A 17,227-nucleotide genomic window follows, 5' to 3' on the forward strand; every position below is an offset into this window, starting at 1 on the left:
GCCCCATGCAGCAGCTCACACCTGACCTTCCCTGATTTCCTCAGCCCTGGACGGCTCAGCTTTTCCTATTACCAGAGGACCTTTTTGCCGCTTCTTGTACTCTCAGCCTCATATTTCAAATTCCTTTGGAGCTGTATCTGGTTTTCATTTAAACATATTACATTTAGAGATATATATATATAATGCAACGAGAAAGGACTTTCAAGGTAATAAATGGAACATGCGAGCCTAATTATTCAGGATGACCCAACGCAATTCGGTAAGTCCAGCGAGTTGTTTATATTGGCAAGATGAGGACAAAATATCATTGGATACAGTCATTACTCTTATAAGATTTCAATATATATACATTGTCAGGAGTCCCTGAGTTATGAAGTCCTCCTTGCTGGAGGAATAAACATGCTGGGTAGTAATCCTGGAAGCAATCAAAATGCCTTCAGCTCGGTGACTGCAGAGCCCCTCTCCCATGATGTCCACAGTCAGCCCTGAGCCCGCGGGCTTCGGTCACAGCCCAGACTCACAAACAGACAGTTTATCTCATTCTGAGGCCAGAGCTCGGCGAGCGAGCAGAGGCAGAAATAGGATTCTTGGCATTTCAGGTTGAATTACTGGAGCTGTCTATGACTGGCCCCACTGGTCAAATAGGAAAGAATAACACCAGGGAGCTGGTTTTGCTCTCAGTATGGCTAGAGGAGCTGAAGGGCGTCTGCTCCTGCATGCTGGTCTGCGAACACCCTTTGGATGCTTTGGTTTTGCAGTGGTAGGACTGGCTGCTCTGCAGTTTGTTCAGGGCATCCCACCGGCAGTGCTGCTGCCCCCCATGTGCCAGGGTGGCAGCTCCCCTTGGCTAAGGATGCAAAAGTGGCTGTGGCAGGCTGCTGGGAAGGACATGGGGGAAAGGGCTGGCTTCCACTCCCACCTCTCGTGCACACCTTCTTACCACTTGAGAAAAGCCTTCTGAGCATCCTTAACCCTAAAATCTGCTCATGATCGAGGGAAGCAGGGCACTGTGGGGATGTGTCAGGGCAGCACTGAGGCAGCAGATGCCAGAAATGCAAGAGCAGCCCTTTGGCTGCCACAGGAGGCCTCCAACCATATAGAAACCATTTTGTGATGGTGACACACAAGCTCCTCCAAGAAACAGGGACAATGGCAGCCAAGCTGCACCCTCCCAGCTCCTGTGTGCAGCCCTGCGTTTGCCTCTCCTGGGACCCCAGGGACTGCAGGGGCTCTGGGACTGAAAATACTCAGCAAGTCAAAGCAGTGGCTACCGTCTATGCAGTGATACACTGCCTACCCCCCACAGTTAAACCCCTGCTTGTTCCCAATGGGGCAGCCAGAAAAATCCTGGCAAGGCTCTCCACCAGGAAAATGACCTACCCCTCAGCTGGTCCTGTGTCTGGGAGGTATAAATCAGCCCAAAAGACAGCATTTCTGTTTCAGGGAGAAGTTAACTTTCCACTGAATGCACTGAGCTGACAAGCAGTGAAGCTTTGGCTGTTTACCCCAGAGCCCAGGCGTCATGGTCTGCATGGCTGGAAGTCTCAGTGGGGCTCTATTCACTTTGATTTTACACCAGGGTTAACTAGACCCCGGTAATTATCCCCTTTTAACAAGGCAGTGTTTACACCTATGAGAAAGGGTCAGCTCCTGCCTTGCTCACTGTGGCTGGAGGGAGACTATTGCTCATGGCAGCTGGAGAGGTGAAGTGACTGTAGGGGGGAAAGAAGAGATGGGAAGAAAGAAAGAAATGGAAATAGGAAAGGTGATCTTAAAGCTCACATGAAAAATATCCCACATGATCCTTGACTCCGCAGCTAGCTCCCTCCCCATCACTTCCACCCACCATGCTGCGATGAAGCCTCGGAGTGCACACAGAGATAGTTGGAAGCTGGGATAGGTTGATGGATTTCTTAGCTCCTGGGCTATTAAATGTCTGGACCAGCTAATTTTAAAGCAAACAAGCAAAGACCAAATGACAAATTGTTTGGGAGGCCCTTCAGCAAAAGGATAGAGTTTTATGACTACCAAGGGCACTCTTGCTGCCATTAAATCTGTGGACATAGGGGAAAAATAAGATCTGATTTATTTGGTGATGGTGAAAAATATTATCCAAGCTATAATTTATTGATCATTGCATCCTCCCAGTTTTCAAGGCCTCTTTCTTGTGCATATGGAACATATACATATTTTCCTTGCATATGAGGCTGAACACATCATTGCTCCTGCACTTGAGGAATTTTTGCATGCTCTGCTGGCTGCAGCACAGGGTCCAGCAATGCTGGCAGTGCCTGTGGGGCAGGACTGGGGAACAGCTTTCTGCAACGGGGGACAGGTCACCTCGATGCTGGGGCTGCTCTTCAGCAGGGGAGATGGCGAGGAGCCATGTGCTTATGGGGAATAACTCAACACTGGCAGGAGCTGCCAGTCCTATAGGGTTCATCCAGGTCCAACGTCTCTATCAGGATGTACAGCCCAAAGACTGGGGCATCTGCCCACCTCCTCCTTCCTGCTGGACACTGATCACCAGACCATTGCCATAGTCTCCTTCCTCTCCTGTCCTGCTCCCCTTGTCCCTGCGCCTGCCCTCCCTCCTGGTCCCCAAGGCATCATGGAGACACATGGAGCAATACTGTCTCTGGGGAAGGACAAACTGGTCCAAAGCCCCTCGCATACCCACGCTGGGAGAAAGCAGACCTTGAGGTGTTTTCCTATTTGTGAAGGAGAGGAGGGACATGCTGCTGACCCAGCACAGCGCTGCCATGGCCGTGCTGTACCCCTGAGCCATTGCCTCGCAGCAGCCCCAGTGCTCACCCCAAACTGCCTGCAGCAACATTTCCCAGTTGCTTCCAGCTACAGGCTGTACACGGTTTTCATTTCCCAAAGCAAACAAGGGCTCGGTGCCTCCCTGAGTGGGGGCCCACAGAGCCCAGCTGCCTCTGTTACCTGGCTCAGGGAGTGGGATTGCTTCCCCCTCCAACCCTGGGTGGTGGGAGCAAAATTCAAGATGGCAAATGCAGAGAGGGCAGCCTCGGGCCCCTGGGAGTCTTGCTGGAGCTGGACGCTCTCTAAGCCAGTCCATCTGGTGAGGAGAGAGTCGGGCTCTGCAGGGACAGCCGGAAATAACAGCAATTTATGCAGTTATGTTGCCAGATTTTTGTTCTCTAACCATCAAATAATACCACGAGAAAAAAAAAAAAAAAAAAAGAAAAAAAGGAGAAAGGAAATAGAAAAAGCAATATAGGGACCACAGTTTTTAATCCTCCTTGTGTTCCCAGAGAAATCCAGGGCCTCTTTCCACCCTTTAACTCACTCTTGGTCTCCTTTAGAGCCTCCTCCAGCCAACCTGGCAAGAGGAGCCCAATCACTCTGCAAACAGTCTGGGACACCTTTTGTCCGTGCAAAGCTATTGAATGCAAAAACTGATCCCTGCAGCTTTCAGAGGCGGCCTTGATAGCCTTTCTGTGGCAGGTGCCATTTGCAGAGCACCGCACCACCTCCAGCTGGGTAGCCCAGGGAAAGCAGGAGCCACTGCCAGGCGATCCCCGTGAGCCAAGCGCTGCTCTTGGAGCAGATCGTGGCCTCCCACCCCGCCAGGATGATGCTCACTCCCAGTCAGACACTGCATTTCCCTGGGGTGTCTCCAGGACTGACTCGCTAGCAGTTATTGCCATGGCCCCGGTGTGCTGCTGATTTGACGGTAGCTGCAGCTCTACATCACTGGGGAATTATGAAAAAACAATTTATAGAGGCAAAGCCTCCCAGCCTCTGTGCTGGAGCTGCTCTTGTCTGAGCCCTGCACAGCCTGTGAATGTTCCAGTCTCTCCCAGAGCTCAGGACACGGTTCGGCTCGGAGCAGAGCCCTGCTGTCTCTGCAGTTACCCATCACCCAGCAGCCACGAGCACTTGGGGCGCTGGGCTGAGGGGTGCAGTCTAAGTGCCAGGCACAATGGCATGGAGATGCTCTGAGCTCCTGGACAAGCATGCCACTTTGAAGGAGAGCACAGGAGAAAAGCACCAGGAGGTCAGCGAGGTGGAGAGCCCAGGGAGCACAAAGCCCATGCAGTTTGCAATGTGGCTGTCCCTCATTTGTTCTCCTTGATTTGGGGAGCAAAGGCCAGGGGCAAAGGTGGGTTGCTTAGACCACCCACAGTCCTTGGTAGTGACAGGGCCTCTTGGACTGGACGGGACCAAGAGGGACCTGCCATCCCCTTCACACCAGAGCTGCAGCCAGGCAGGGGGATGCAAAGCTGATGAGCACAAGCTGCAGCACTGATGCCTGTGGCAGTGCCTGGCTGCTCGGCTGCTGCTCCCAACAGCCTGGGGATAGGTGAGGGCCAGGATTGCCCAGACAGCATGGCTAAATCCAACTGTGTGACTACACTGTGCCGCCTCTTTTTCCTCTAGCATCTGGAAACAAGGTGAAGAAAAAAAACATTTTTGGGTGGGTGGAGTGTTCCCATCACACTTATCTGGTTAGGAAATCAGGGAGAAGATTGATAGCTGCATCCTCCCAGTTGTCAGGCAGAAAATGAATGGTGCCCAGAGAGCTGCTGGGGCTCCTGCCTGTGACACAGATGGACCATGGTATGGGTCCCCATGCCCAAATCTCCTCTTAGAAGACCAGTGAGGGAATTTGACTGAATGGACATCCTGATGAGTGCCTCTTCCTAAGGCTTCTTTCTTGCTGGAGGAAAAGGATGTGTTACCCGACCAGGTTGTCCCAAATCAAAGGGGAGAGGGGGCCCTTGAAATGATGATTTCCTGCCTCAGCCTCCAATTAAAACAGCAAATATTTTCTCCTTTTTTTGGAACAAAGTGGGAAGAGGGTTGTGCTGCTTCCAGGAGAGAGCAGCGCCTTTCAGTGTGCTCATGCACCAGTTGGACTCGCCGCCCAACGCGCAGTGCAGAGTTTCTCACATTGCTCAGGACCGCTGGACTGGGGTCTTTGGGGGACAGACCAGGTTCGGAGGGTTGGGCAGGGTGAGCCAGCCCCTGTCAGCACAGATCCCCCTTGATGGGATCAGGCAGAGGACATGCAGCCCTCACTCTGCAAACAGAAGAGGAGCTCTCTTGGCACTGGAGCTCTTTTCACTTCCAAGAGTAAAATGCCCAAGTACTTGCTATATTTAGACACCGGGGTTTTTCAGAAAACAGGAAGAGGCTTGTACAAAGCTCTGTGTTCACCTCTGGAGATGGCTCCTCGCCTCCCAACCACGGCTGGCCCCAAAGCCCATCACTGCGTAGGTGCCAACCCCACACACCCTCCCAGCCTCACCAGCCCTTCCCGCAGGCAGACCCCGAAACATCCTTCACCCACAGCAGGCTCTGTGGGCCCCAGCCAGCCCCTCTTCCACATGGGGAAATGCTTAGAAAAGCTGGCGGAGGGCCAGGCTGCAATGGCAAAGAGCAGCGGTGTCTGACTCTGGCTGCCGTGGAGCCCCAGGAGCAAGGGCTGCTGGCACTGGACGGCAGAGGGCACTGAAGATGGTGAAGCCATCCCATAATAAGAGCTTCTCCAGTTTTCTCGGTGTTTTATTTCTTGATTGCAAGAAAAAGAATAAGGTTGCCTTTTTTACTGATTTATTGTTAAAGGCTTGCCACTGCTCCTTGCAGTGCCCGGGCTGGGGTCTGTCCCTGCCACCCGCCCTTGGCTGCAGGGCAGCCCTCCCTCCAGTGCTCCCTTTTTCCAACTGATAGCTTCCCAGCAAGGAGCAGCAGGAGAAATCTTGGCATCTGGTGGGGAAACGCAGCCAGCGCCGGAGAAGGGCGGGGAGGGAAAGCAATGCGTTTCCAATGCCTGAGCACACCATCCTCACAAGCATCCCCGTAATTGCAGCCACATGCTGGTTCTCACAGCCCTCACCTCACTTGAGCCCCAAATCCCCTTCTCTACTCCTGGGGCTGCTGTACAGCCCCCGCCCCGACCCAGACATGCCTTTCATCTCCTGCTTAAGGCCAAGAGAGAGCTGCACCCGTTCTGCATCATGGACCTGTAAACCCAGCAGGGCTGGCAGGGAATTTCCAACACATCCTTAAGCTGCAGAGAAGAATGATGGACCCTGGACTATACTGGTCCCCAGGCCCTTCTCTCTCTTTCTTTCCTCCCTCTCAACTCCAGCATGAATATTTATCCCCTTGCCTGGTCTGAATATTTATCCCCTCGCCTGGGCTGCCTTCATGCTGGCCGTCACCATCGGCATTCCTGCAGGAATTCCTCCTTCTCCCTCCGCCAAGTGCAGGCCGGGGCTGGGGCGAGGGGGAGGCAGCCCTTTTCATTTCCAATTCCCCCATCCTCGATGGAGAGTAAACATTGTTCCTCTCACAAAGGCGGGTATTGTAGCAGGACGGGGAGGGGGGAAAGGCGAGCGGGAGGAGGTGCGGGGGAGATGAAGTGTGAGAGGGAGGGAGGGCACAGGAGAGCCCCCTGAGAAGAGGGCGAACGGGATGTGAATATAAATTCTGTAAATATTTTCTTTAAGGTGCTGTTTGTAATCCCAGGAAATAGATCCAGTTTCACGGGAGAGTGGGGGTAGCGGGACTGACTTTGCTGCGGGTGCCTCCATGTTGATTAAAATCCTGATGGAGAGGTGGGGGGAGCATCACGGGCTGCTCAGACGAGCACCAGAACCTCACCACCCCACCTTCCTGCCTCCCCCGGTCTAGAAATCACCCAGCAGCGCCTTGTCCCCCATGCTGTCCCACTTGCACTCCCCAGGCCCTTCTTCTCCTGGATAACGCACGACCAGGCTGGTAAAGCAAAGAAAAATGGGGTTTGTGTCCTGCAGCAAAGGGTTTACTGCCCACTGGCCACATCGCCCCACGCAGGGACAAGATCCTGAGCTGCAGTGGGGGCACATGCACCCAAGGGAGGGTGCAGGGACACCTTAGCCTGGCCATCACCCGACAAAAGTAAAGCACAAAGCTTGAGATTTGCCTAAAGGGGACATCCCTGGTGGTGAATACGGGCACTGGTATATACACCAGTACTTCTGGTAAAGCCAGAAGTGGCTGTGGGATGGCCCAGTCGGCCCCTCTCCTGCCCAGGAGCTGCTGTGTCCGTCCTTCTCCCATCCTTGGACCAGCTCCCCTTTGTCCAGGGAGAAGACAGGAGGTGGGACCAGTGCTGGTGGCCACGCTGGCAGGGCGGGCAGCTGCCTGCTCCCAGCCCTCCTGCAGAGCAGCCCGGAGCGGATGAGCCATTACCCTGTTCTGCTCAGAGAAGCTGTTGTGTCTTCTTCAGAAAAGGCTTACCAAATCATCCAGTTATGCTTTCCCTTCTACCTGTCTCACCTCCTTTTGATGCTTTTTGTCATTGTTTGAAACAACTGTGTCCAGAAGCCAGGATTTCTATGGTCTCTTGCATTAATGGTGATTCTTCACTTGCCCAGCTCCATCCCAGGAGCCCCATTTACGTTCCTGCAAGCACAGCACTCTATCTACCCCACAGACTGCTTGCCTTCGGGCACTGAGCAAAGCACCCACTGCTGGGCAGGAGCCGGGGTCCCGGCATGGCTGGGGTCCATCGCTGCATCCCATCACTCATGCAGGGGCTCAGCCCGCATCCCCAGTTCAGGCCCATGGAGACGGGACTTCCCACTGCCTTTGACACCCATGGCCATCTGCAGCATCCCCCAACTAAGGGCAGAGGTTGGGAGGCCACCATGCCTCTGCCTGCTCCTCAAGCCACGTGCGAGCATAGAAATTCCTAATTCTAAGGCACTTCTAGGGATTAAAAAGTTACTCTCTATTACTTTTTTTTTAAGCCCGCTTGCTCACAGGGGATCCCTGCCACCACCAGCCGGTCCCCCACAGTCCCAGGGGAACAGATGCTGCGGCCACGGTCCCCTTTCATCAGGGACACCATGAAATGTGACATTTGCTGGTCCAGACGATGGGGAGGGCAGAAGTATAACCACATTGCAAAAGAGATTAGAGCCATTCAGGGAGGTCGCGGGGTCTGTGCAGCAGGCTGACCCAGAGGTGTGCCTCACCCTTTCGCTGCCAGGAGGATCACTGCATGCTTGCTTCATTCCTCCTTCCCCAGTCCCTGTCGCTGGCTAATTTCTCAGAGGGGACGTGGGGCTCCACAGACTTTTGATCTGCTCCAACACAGCTGTTCCCAGACCTTTATGTAAGGGATGAGAAATGTGACTGAAATAACTGACAGAGTGGACAGAAGCAAGTGTGAAAGACTATAAATAAATATGACACAATAACTGTGATCACCGCTAAGTAAGTTTTAAATGGAATTGATGGTATAAATAGAGTCAAAAGCAAAGATGCCTCCAGCAGGTGACATAGATTTGAGGTGGGGAGCGACTGGTGTGATGCAGGTGCAAACGCAGCAAGACCCCATGCCCCGCTCCATCCCTACTATCTGGCAGCCATGGAAGTGGTTATTTTGCTTTGGACCCCGAGGGTCCTCCATCCTTCCAGCTCCCAAGTGCTCTCCCATCCTTACCTCCCCTTGGCCCTACCAGACCCGGATGAACCGGACAGGATGGGATGTGCAAGCCCATCCCTCAAGGGGCATAAAGAAGGTCAAGCCCCCGCAGTGGCCCGGGCCCCTCTCGTCACTCTCCCAGAGCCCACCTGGGCAGCCAGCAGCCTCACATGTGGCCTCCAAGCAGCCATAAAATGGGGTTCAAATTTCACTTTCGATGTTTAAAATATTTTCTCACTTTTCCTTTCCCTTCTTTCCCCAGCAGATCTGTTAACCCTGGCTCCAGCAGATCTTGGCCCTTTGCTATGCTCTTACTACCCTGTTTGCAGCAAGAGCTGGGCAGGCATTGACTGACTCCCTTGCTGGCTGAGGCAGAAGCCATGTGAGCTGCTTTCCTTAAGCCAGTCACTTTTCACCTATCCCTTACCTTGCAGGTACTCCAATGCTCCAGACACCTCAATCCTAAACCCACACATGTGTTAAAGTGCTGCATCTGGTATAAGCACTGCAACTCCCATGTAATTGGGACAGCATCCCCATGTCCTTGGCCCCAAAACAAGAAGCAGAGCCCAGGAACCTGCCCCTCCTGGCATCCCAAATTGCCGCTGCAGCATCACGTTGGCTGATTTTGCTGTTCTGGGCACGGTGATTCAGCAACACGCCAGCGATGCTCAGCAAACATTGAATATTGAGATCAGCTACAGGAAATCCCCGTGGGGATATCACTGGTGCCGCTTTCCAAGCCGTGCTATGGCAGGGCTCATACCACCAGCTGCCCTCGGTGCCAGCGCGGGACGCTGCCAGCACTGTGATGCTCTGTGCCAGCAGCACGTGGCAGAGGACACCCCACCCGTGGCTGGTGGGGCAGAGACCTCTTCTGATTTTATCCAGAGGATTTGCCCAGCTCAGCTTCACAGCAGTTCTGGCAGGGTAGAGGACTTCTCCACCCTCTTCTCCCACTTTTCCACCCTCCTTGCCGTAAGTCCAAACCCAACCTATCTGCAGCAGTCTCCCCTGCAATTGCTATTTGGGCAAACACCCCCTTGGTATGAGAGCATCCAGCTGGGTTCAGCTCAACAGGCTGGAGCGGCAGGGAGAAGGGGGAGCGTCTGTGGGAAGGGGCGAGGGGGGCTGCAGATCAGGGCTGATATGGCCTGGCATTTTGGCAGAATTTTCTAGGACAGTTTGTACAGTGTCTTCCCTATACAATGGTTATGTCTAGCCGCCGCGCTGCAGCTCTCATTTCCATGAGCAAGGAATTCAACCGAAAAGTAAACAGGAAAAAACGTTACATCTCGCAGTTTATAAATATATACGGAATTATTTAGGCAGTCAGGCCAATTTGCACAGATGCCGCATATATGCTGTGACAGATCTCTATGTTGTTTTGGAGCCACCCCTTGTGAATGGGAAACAGGGCTGGTTTCTCGCCATGTCTGCATGAAATATCGGTATCCTCCTGCAAGCTGGCTGCCAGCAGTGAGTGCTACGGCTCTTGGGAACAGCGCTATGAGCTGATGTGAGCTATTTGCACGTAGTGCTGAGAGACTCGAGTCCCCAAGTTTCCAGCTTGGGCTGCACGAGGCCTTTGGAAAAGGCAGGGGAGCTTTTCCTGGGGATTTCAGCCCCGGATCTGTCAGGCCGACGGGACAAACCGTGCTTTGGTGGGGTGGGGGGCAGGACCTGCCCCGGCGCACGCACCTCCATGAGGGTGAGATGGCATTTTGGAGCCCCAGTTCCCCATGTCCAACAGGCTGAAGCTGCTGGTTCCCAGGACTTGGGGGCAGAGTGGGGTGCAGGCAGGGCAGACCTGCCTCCAACTCCATGCAGGGCACTGAAAAATTGCTGCCTACAGGAACAAGGGACCTGAGCCCCTATCCCATCAACCTCCTCCACAGCAAGCATCCCAAGGCACCTTGAGCCCAGAGCCGCAATTCAGATCAAAATGATGGGACTAGGCTTTTCCCAACAATGTTCCTTCCTCCCCCTCTCACACCCGGCCTGAGCCCGGAGGTTTATTCAGCCTGACAGCCGAGTGACTTGATCGTTCGAAGCAACGTCTTAATTACAGGACGTCCTCCATGGTGCTTTCTGGCTACAGCCGGTAAAAGAAACTTCTCTTCCCCATCTCCCTCTGCCCCCCCAGCTCCGCCGAGCCGTGCCGAGCGCAAGAGCTGCTCAGACAGTGGGGATATTGTTTTGGCCATTGACTGAATGGCCCGGCCTCCTCAGCTGTAAAATTACCTAGAGGATAACTAAACAAACCCCAGACAAACACTTCTTTAAAAGCACTGCTTACTTTGCAGCAGCCATTTCCCCCTGCCCACCGCATGTGCTCACACTGGGTTTTCTTTTCCTCCCTCTCAAGGGCGACACAGTTGCAATGCCCTTGCAAAGCACTGCATGGGGAAGAGGGGACAGCGAAATGTGGGGGGACACAGGGGATGCCATGGGCTCTTCTGGACCAGGCGCTGCTCAGCCCCAGCTCAGGGGTGGAGACCTTGTGATGCAGAGGCATCAGGAGCAAACAGGGAGTCAGAGACAGCGACTCTATGGGCTGGTCCATGTCAGAGCTGGGAGGGGGATAGTGGTTCCAAGGGCTCAGTCCTGACCAGTTTTTTCCCCAAAATAGAACTGCTGGCCCACAGGGGAACTGGTCCCACCAGCCTAGTCCAAAGTCCACTGAAGACAGTAGAAAAACTGTCCCAGACTCCAGCATGATGCATGACCCAATGGGACTGCTGAGCTCCTGAGGACAAAATCAAGCATTAAGGGATGAAAAAGCGCCTCCAGACTGAGCTGGATGAGCAGGGGGGTCAGGACAGGTCCCCTCCAGGAGGTTTTGCTGTTTCCAACAATCCCTCATAAATAGGAGAAGAGTTCTGGCCAAATCCTTGTTCAGAGTCAATCTAAGCATTTCCTGACTCGGTGTTGATTTCACAGATTAAAGCTGGTCAAAAACAACCTGGTCAAAATCCAGCCAGCATTAATTTTTGGAAAAAGACCTTGAGGAATTTCATTTGAGTTTGTTCTGAGGGGAGGGGCTGCGATTTTCCCACCCAGAAGCTTGCTTGCTCTTGAAATACATGCAATAAACACATGAATGCTAAGCCCCAGCTAAAAGCAAAGAGGCTGCTTTCTGGTGCAAAACCATTTTTTGTAAAGATATGGGACATTAGTAAATCTGGGGTCATGCTTTTAATTCCAGGTCTGCCAGTGAGCCACTAACCTGAAGTATTACAACTGCACCCAAGTTTCCATGTTCATGTGAGGGCTGCAGCAACAGTCTAGGGTTTGGCACAGGGAAGCAATCCTATTGATCCCCAAATAAAGTGGGGGAAGACATTAAATAAATCCCTGCATATTCCTGCAGCTGGTCAGAGGGATGCTTTCCTTTCTGGTCTTGTTGGCCAGCTCAGATAGAGCGTGCCTTCACAAAGACAGGGGTGGAAACCCAAAACACAACACCGCAGCGTGTGCTCTGAAAATATGTGCAGTCCAACTGAGGCAGATCCCAAATTTTGGCAGATTCCTAGGATCAGGAAATTCCTTGAGAGTTCGGGAAATTCTCCAAGACTGAACCCAAGCTATTTCACTTGCAGAGATATCAAGTTCTCCTCCTCTTCTCTTTTTTTTTTTTGGTGATGGGTCAGTGGGACCTTGGCGAGCACATGTTGCTGTACAGTGAGAAAGAAGATTAGCAAAACACTGCAGAAGGCCAAACGCAGATGCAGGGCCTGCAGGAACAGCTGCTTGCGAAGGGAAGCTGGCTAAGCCAAATATCAGCCACGAGGTCCCAGCTCCAAGAAGGTCTGGAAAGAGCCCAAGCTGGTATCAGTTACACTTTCGTCCCTGCTCCTTTCCCTGTGCATAAATAACTACCCTTTATTTATGGCCGCTCCCCATCGCACGCCCTACACGCATGCCTGCGGGGTCACTTCAGAGGACGGGGCAGAGCTGGCTGCAGCAGGAGGGACCCAAAAATAACCCCCCCCATCCCCTTGCCTCAAGAAGCATGGATAATTGCAGGGTTTCAGCCCAGCTGTTGCCACATTGGTCTATCCAGAAGTTACCTGGTGCTTGGGGACACACGGGAGCTGCGCTGCCCATGGCTTGGACCAAGCAGCCCCAAGGTGTGGGAAACCTCCTTTCTGTCCCAGGATCACAACTCCAGGAAAAATGGCCACAGCTAGGCCAACAAAGAATCAAGCTTGTAGGATAACTTGTCCCAGGTAGGCGCGTAGGGCTGCTCTCCAACATCCACCCCAGAAACACATATATGCCACTGGGACCATCCTCATCCAAGCAGGCTGTTGGAGCAGCCAGGACATCTCCATGCAGCTCCTGCCCCTAAAATGCAGGAGATGGGGCAGACAGAGGACAACCCTCATGCTGCTTCTTCACAGAGCCCTGCAGCACCCTCCACGCTTGTCCATTGCCTGCTCAGGCCCACCACGTGCAGGGGAACCTGTCTCCAGAGCTGCCTCTCCAGTCCATCTCTCTTGCTAAAGTCGCCCCAGCAGACCCGACTCCCTGCCTGGGTCATTATCCTTCACCTTGCCTGCAGGAACCAGATGCCTGGGGGCAGCCAGCCCTCCCAAGCATCCCAGCACTTTGATGCCAGGCAATCTCTGTGCTTCGCAGGAATGTCAGAGGTTACAATTAGCTCAACTGTGCCTTGTTGCTGGGTGACTTTAAGGATAAAAAGTCAGCAAAGAGGTCCATTTGTACTAACGTCCTTCAATATTCCCCAGGTCCCAAAGGAAAAGTATTTTCTTTCCGCTCCTGTGGTGTTTTTCTTCTACTGTGTGCAGCAATGAGGTCACCAAGCAGAGGTTTTGTGGCTAAATCACTGGGTTGCTGCCATCATCCTGTTCCCAGGAAAGAGAGAAGCTGGCCCAGCAGGACATGCAGCCAAAGAAGAAGATGGATCTGCCTGAAAGCCAGAGGCACACCTCCACAAAGGACCTGGCCAAGCCCTAGAAAATTGATCAAACATACCCGTTCTAGGGGCATATCTTTAAACCAAAATGCCAGGCTGCTGTTCTTTCCACTCCCAGTGAAGCCAGGAACAGTCCCCACAGAAAAGCTGGGATGCGGCACAGAGCTGCTTTGGGAGAGCCTTCCCCAAGCGTGCCTGGCTGCAGGTCAGACCAGCAAGTGGCCCTGAAGCCATGCAACTCCCCCAAAGCCAGGGCTCCTCAGGCACTGCAGGCAACAGGGTTTGTAGGCTAACACGGTGGTGTCGGGGGATGAGCTGTTTCCAAACCCCTCTCCTGGAGCCATGGGATGGGCAGCCCAGACACCTGGTCTCATAGCTGACCCTACTTTGAGCAGGTTGGGCTGGGGACCTCCTGTGGTCTCAGCCAGGCTGAATGAGCCCATGACCTGCTGCCAGAGCTCTCTCCAGCAAAGCCAGGAGGGACATGTACCTCCTTACAAGGGTTCATCCCTCCTGCAAAAGCTTCCCAGCTGCACCAGTACCTTCCCTCACAGCACATGGCTTGAGTCCTGCTCCTGCCAGCACAACTCTGTGTCTGACCAGCCTCAAGCCCCCACCCTGAAGGCATTTTCCTCCTCTACCACTTTCCCTTGGCTTCAGAGGTATCCCTGCAGGTAAGCAGCAGCTGGCAGACCTTTTTTCTTTCTATAGACATCCCTCTCCTAAACCCAGATCTTTGCCTACCTCTAACAGCAGCCTTTTCTCTCACACCCTACTTGCAGAAGCACAAACCCACCCCACACACTAACTAGCACCCAGCCTTTTATAGCATTCCCCAGGCTTCTGCTCAGCTGAGGCCAAGCTGATGGGGACCAGCTGAGATCAGGGCTGCTCTTCCCTGGGGCTTACAGGGCAGCCCACCCCAGCGCAAAGCCTGGGTCCAGCCAGGTCCCCAGTGCCCCACCATTGACATGCTGGGGTTTACTGGGAGGGTGTAACCTACCCCCTTCCTCAGTCTTCATCCTCTTCACCCTGCATCTGTGTGCTGCTGAATCCAGCTGAGACTGCCCCTGCTCCATCTCCACGGCTGTTGGTTGTTAATGCTCTCTCGATCCCAGGGTCCTGGCATGGCTGGGAAAGGGGTTTTTTTAAGCACATCATCCCAGTGCCACACAAAGGACCTCCTGCCTGCCCCTTGCCCTTGCTAAATCTGCCCTGCCAGCCTCCTTCTGCATTTTCCCGGAGGAAGGACGCTAACGGATATATAAATAAAGCAACCTGTGTATTCTTCTCCCTGCTCAGTGCTTGTGTAACCTGTGGTTGACCCCTCCTAGTCCTCCCCAAACCACAGCCCCAGTATCGCTGCCTGCCGCCACCGCCGCCGCTGCTCTGGCATTTTTATGAATGGCCTTGAGCCCAGGGAAGAGATGTGAGCGTGGATTTGGAACAGTTCCATCCCTTCTACCGCACGTGCTAATCTTGACAAATGATCAGCGTGTGGCTTTCGAAACCAGAGATAAGGCTGTCTGACCACTTCAAGTCACTACACTTTCCCACGAAGAAAGGGATTTTGTTCTCAGCCCCCAGCCACAGCTTCCTGGGCAAACCCAGGTGCCCCCTGCCCCATAGCTTGGGGGACACACACTGCAATCACACCCCTTGGGAGTGGGGCCAGGGTCTGATTCAGAACAAATCCTTGGCAACCTCCAACCAAGGCAGATGTTGTGACATTGCCTGGGGTTCTGATGCCACCGGCTGGACCAGGGCTGCCTCCTGCCTGCGCCTGCATCTCCTTCCCATTGAGGCCAACAGGAGAAGTGGTCCCTGCTCAGCATGGAGCTGGACTGTGGTGGAAGTGTGTGCTGGGAGCTAGCAAGATCTTTCAGTCCTGCAGCTAAGCCATGATCATGGTGGGTTTCCTTGAGCTCGATTTTAGCTGGGAACTGGAGAACTCCAGGCCGTACTGGGGACAGCGCTCTCCTTGGATTGGTATCTGGTATTACAATGCTGCGGTCTTATGGCATTTGGGACATGCATCTTGCCTGCTAGTTTGGGCAGTGCAGCGTCCCCGGTCCTCCCTGGGGCTGGGGAAGCGGCTGTGGGATAGCTGTGGTGTCTTCACAGGGACTTTGAAATGGCAGAGTGAGCCCTGAGTGGATCCTTTCAGACGCACGCCTGGGAAAGCCGGGCTTTTCAGAAGGCTCCCTCTCTCATGCAGACACAGTCCCACTGCCAAGGGAAAAGGCCTCTGTGAGTGCCAACTCAAGGAATGTCTTTGATCCAGTGGGAATCATTAGGGAGAAACTCTGCCTCTAAATTGAGCTGCTCTCTTGCCTTGCCACTTTGGGAAATGAATTTGTACTTGGAAAAACTCAGGCTGGGAGAGATCTTGGGAAGGCATCCAACCCATTTCCCTACCCCAAATTGGTCCTGACAGACTTTTTTTTTATCTAACCTTTCCTTTAAAATCTCCAGATGGCTCAGTACGGTCTCCTCCAGGGCTATATTCATTTTACTAACAGATTTTTTTTTATTATTAATATCCAACTTAAATTTCCCTTGCTGCAACCTGCTGCTATCCCATGGCAACATGTAGGGCAACTGTCCTCTTACTGCCGCACCTGGTGCACCCCACCCTGCCCAGCAGCAGTACCTATTTAAAGCTCAGGATTAGGGTGGACAAGGCTGGTCCTGGCCAACAGCAAGCGGAGTTGACGAGCTCCTGGACTGCCCTGTCACTTTTCCTGTCGCTGCGCTGGTCTGCGGGAGGGTTTGCTGGTGCAAGAGCGCATACCCGCTGTGCCCTGTGCAGGCACCAAACTTCGAAACCAGGTGGGAACGGGAGGTCAGAGGCTGCTGGCTTGTTGACCCATGAAGGGAGGCAATTATTCAGCTGATGAGGCCATGCAGGTGTTAATTAAAAAGCATGCGAAGCAGAACAGGTCACTGTTTGGTGTCATCCGCTCGTGAAATTAGCCTTGCGGTGCTTCACCCAGCCCTCCCCAGGAGACAGAACAAGGGAAGAGCTGCCCATAGTACCTCTGCTCTTACTCTCGTATCCTCCACCTGAGCTCCTATTTCTGGGTACTTCCTGGGTCCTGCACAATGTCCCTGCTTTTTGGCCAAATCTCTGCTGGATCCTTAGTAGGGAAAAACTTCCACCTGTTCGTTCTTGGACTGGCTTGGAGCGTAGCTGTGCAGGGGTGAGAGGTGTAACCAAAATAATCAACTCCTGGCAGTCCAGGTGGAGATCCGAGCTCCCTAGTCACATGCGGAGCTGCTGCAGGAGGCGCTCACACGGGGGCACTGATGGACACAGCCTCCCAGCTCAGGCACCCCTGCGGGTGTCCCTTGGTAGGGTCTCAGGTTTGCCCGGCATCAGATTTGATTGTCATCAGCAGCTCTGATCTGATCCCCTTTACTCTCCAGCTAAGGCCAGGAGGGAAAGTAAAGCCTTCCTCTGGGAATCACCAAGGGCTGGTGCTGCCTGACCCAAAGGTTACCAGCAAGCAGGTGTGCAGAGCGTTTTGGCAGCAGTTCAGGGTGGCAAAGCCCTTCCGTTCTGCTGCAGAGCTCAGTGCTCAGCACGTGCTTCATGGCTCTGGGAGATGGGGCTCAGCATCTTCTCTGTTGACCCTGGGACGTGCCCATGTCAGGAGGATGCCCTGGTAGGAAGGAGTGTCCTGTTCCTTCTCCCCATGAGGACTTCTCCAAAGCCAGGATGCTGTGCCAGGCTCCACACGGGCACCCTCCTGTGCCCAGCCAGAGCTTGCGGTGCGGTGGGGACTGGCTGCAGCACGGCTGAGCGTCAAAGAGTCAAACCTGAGCTGCTCCCTGAG

Source organism: Phalacrocorax carbo, chromosome 14, assembly GCF_963921805.1.
Source record: "Phalacrocorax carbo chromosome 14, bPhaCar2.1, whole genome shotgun sequence".
Lineage (NCBI taxonomy): Eukaryota > Metazoa > Chordata > Aves > Suliformes > Phalacrocoracidae > Phalacrocorax > Phalacrocorax carbo.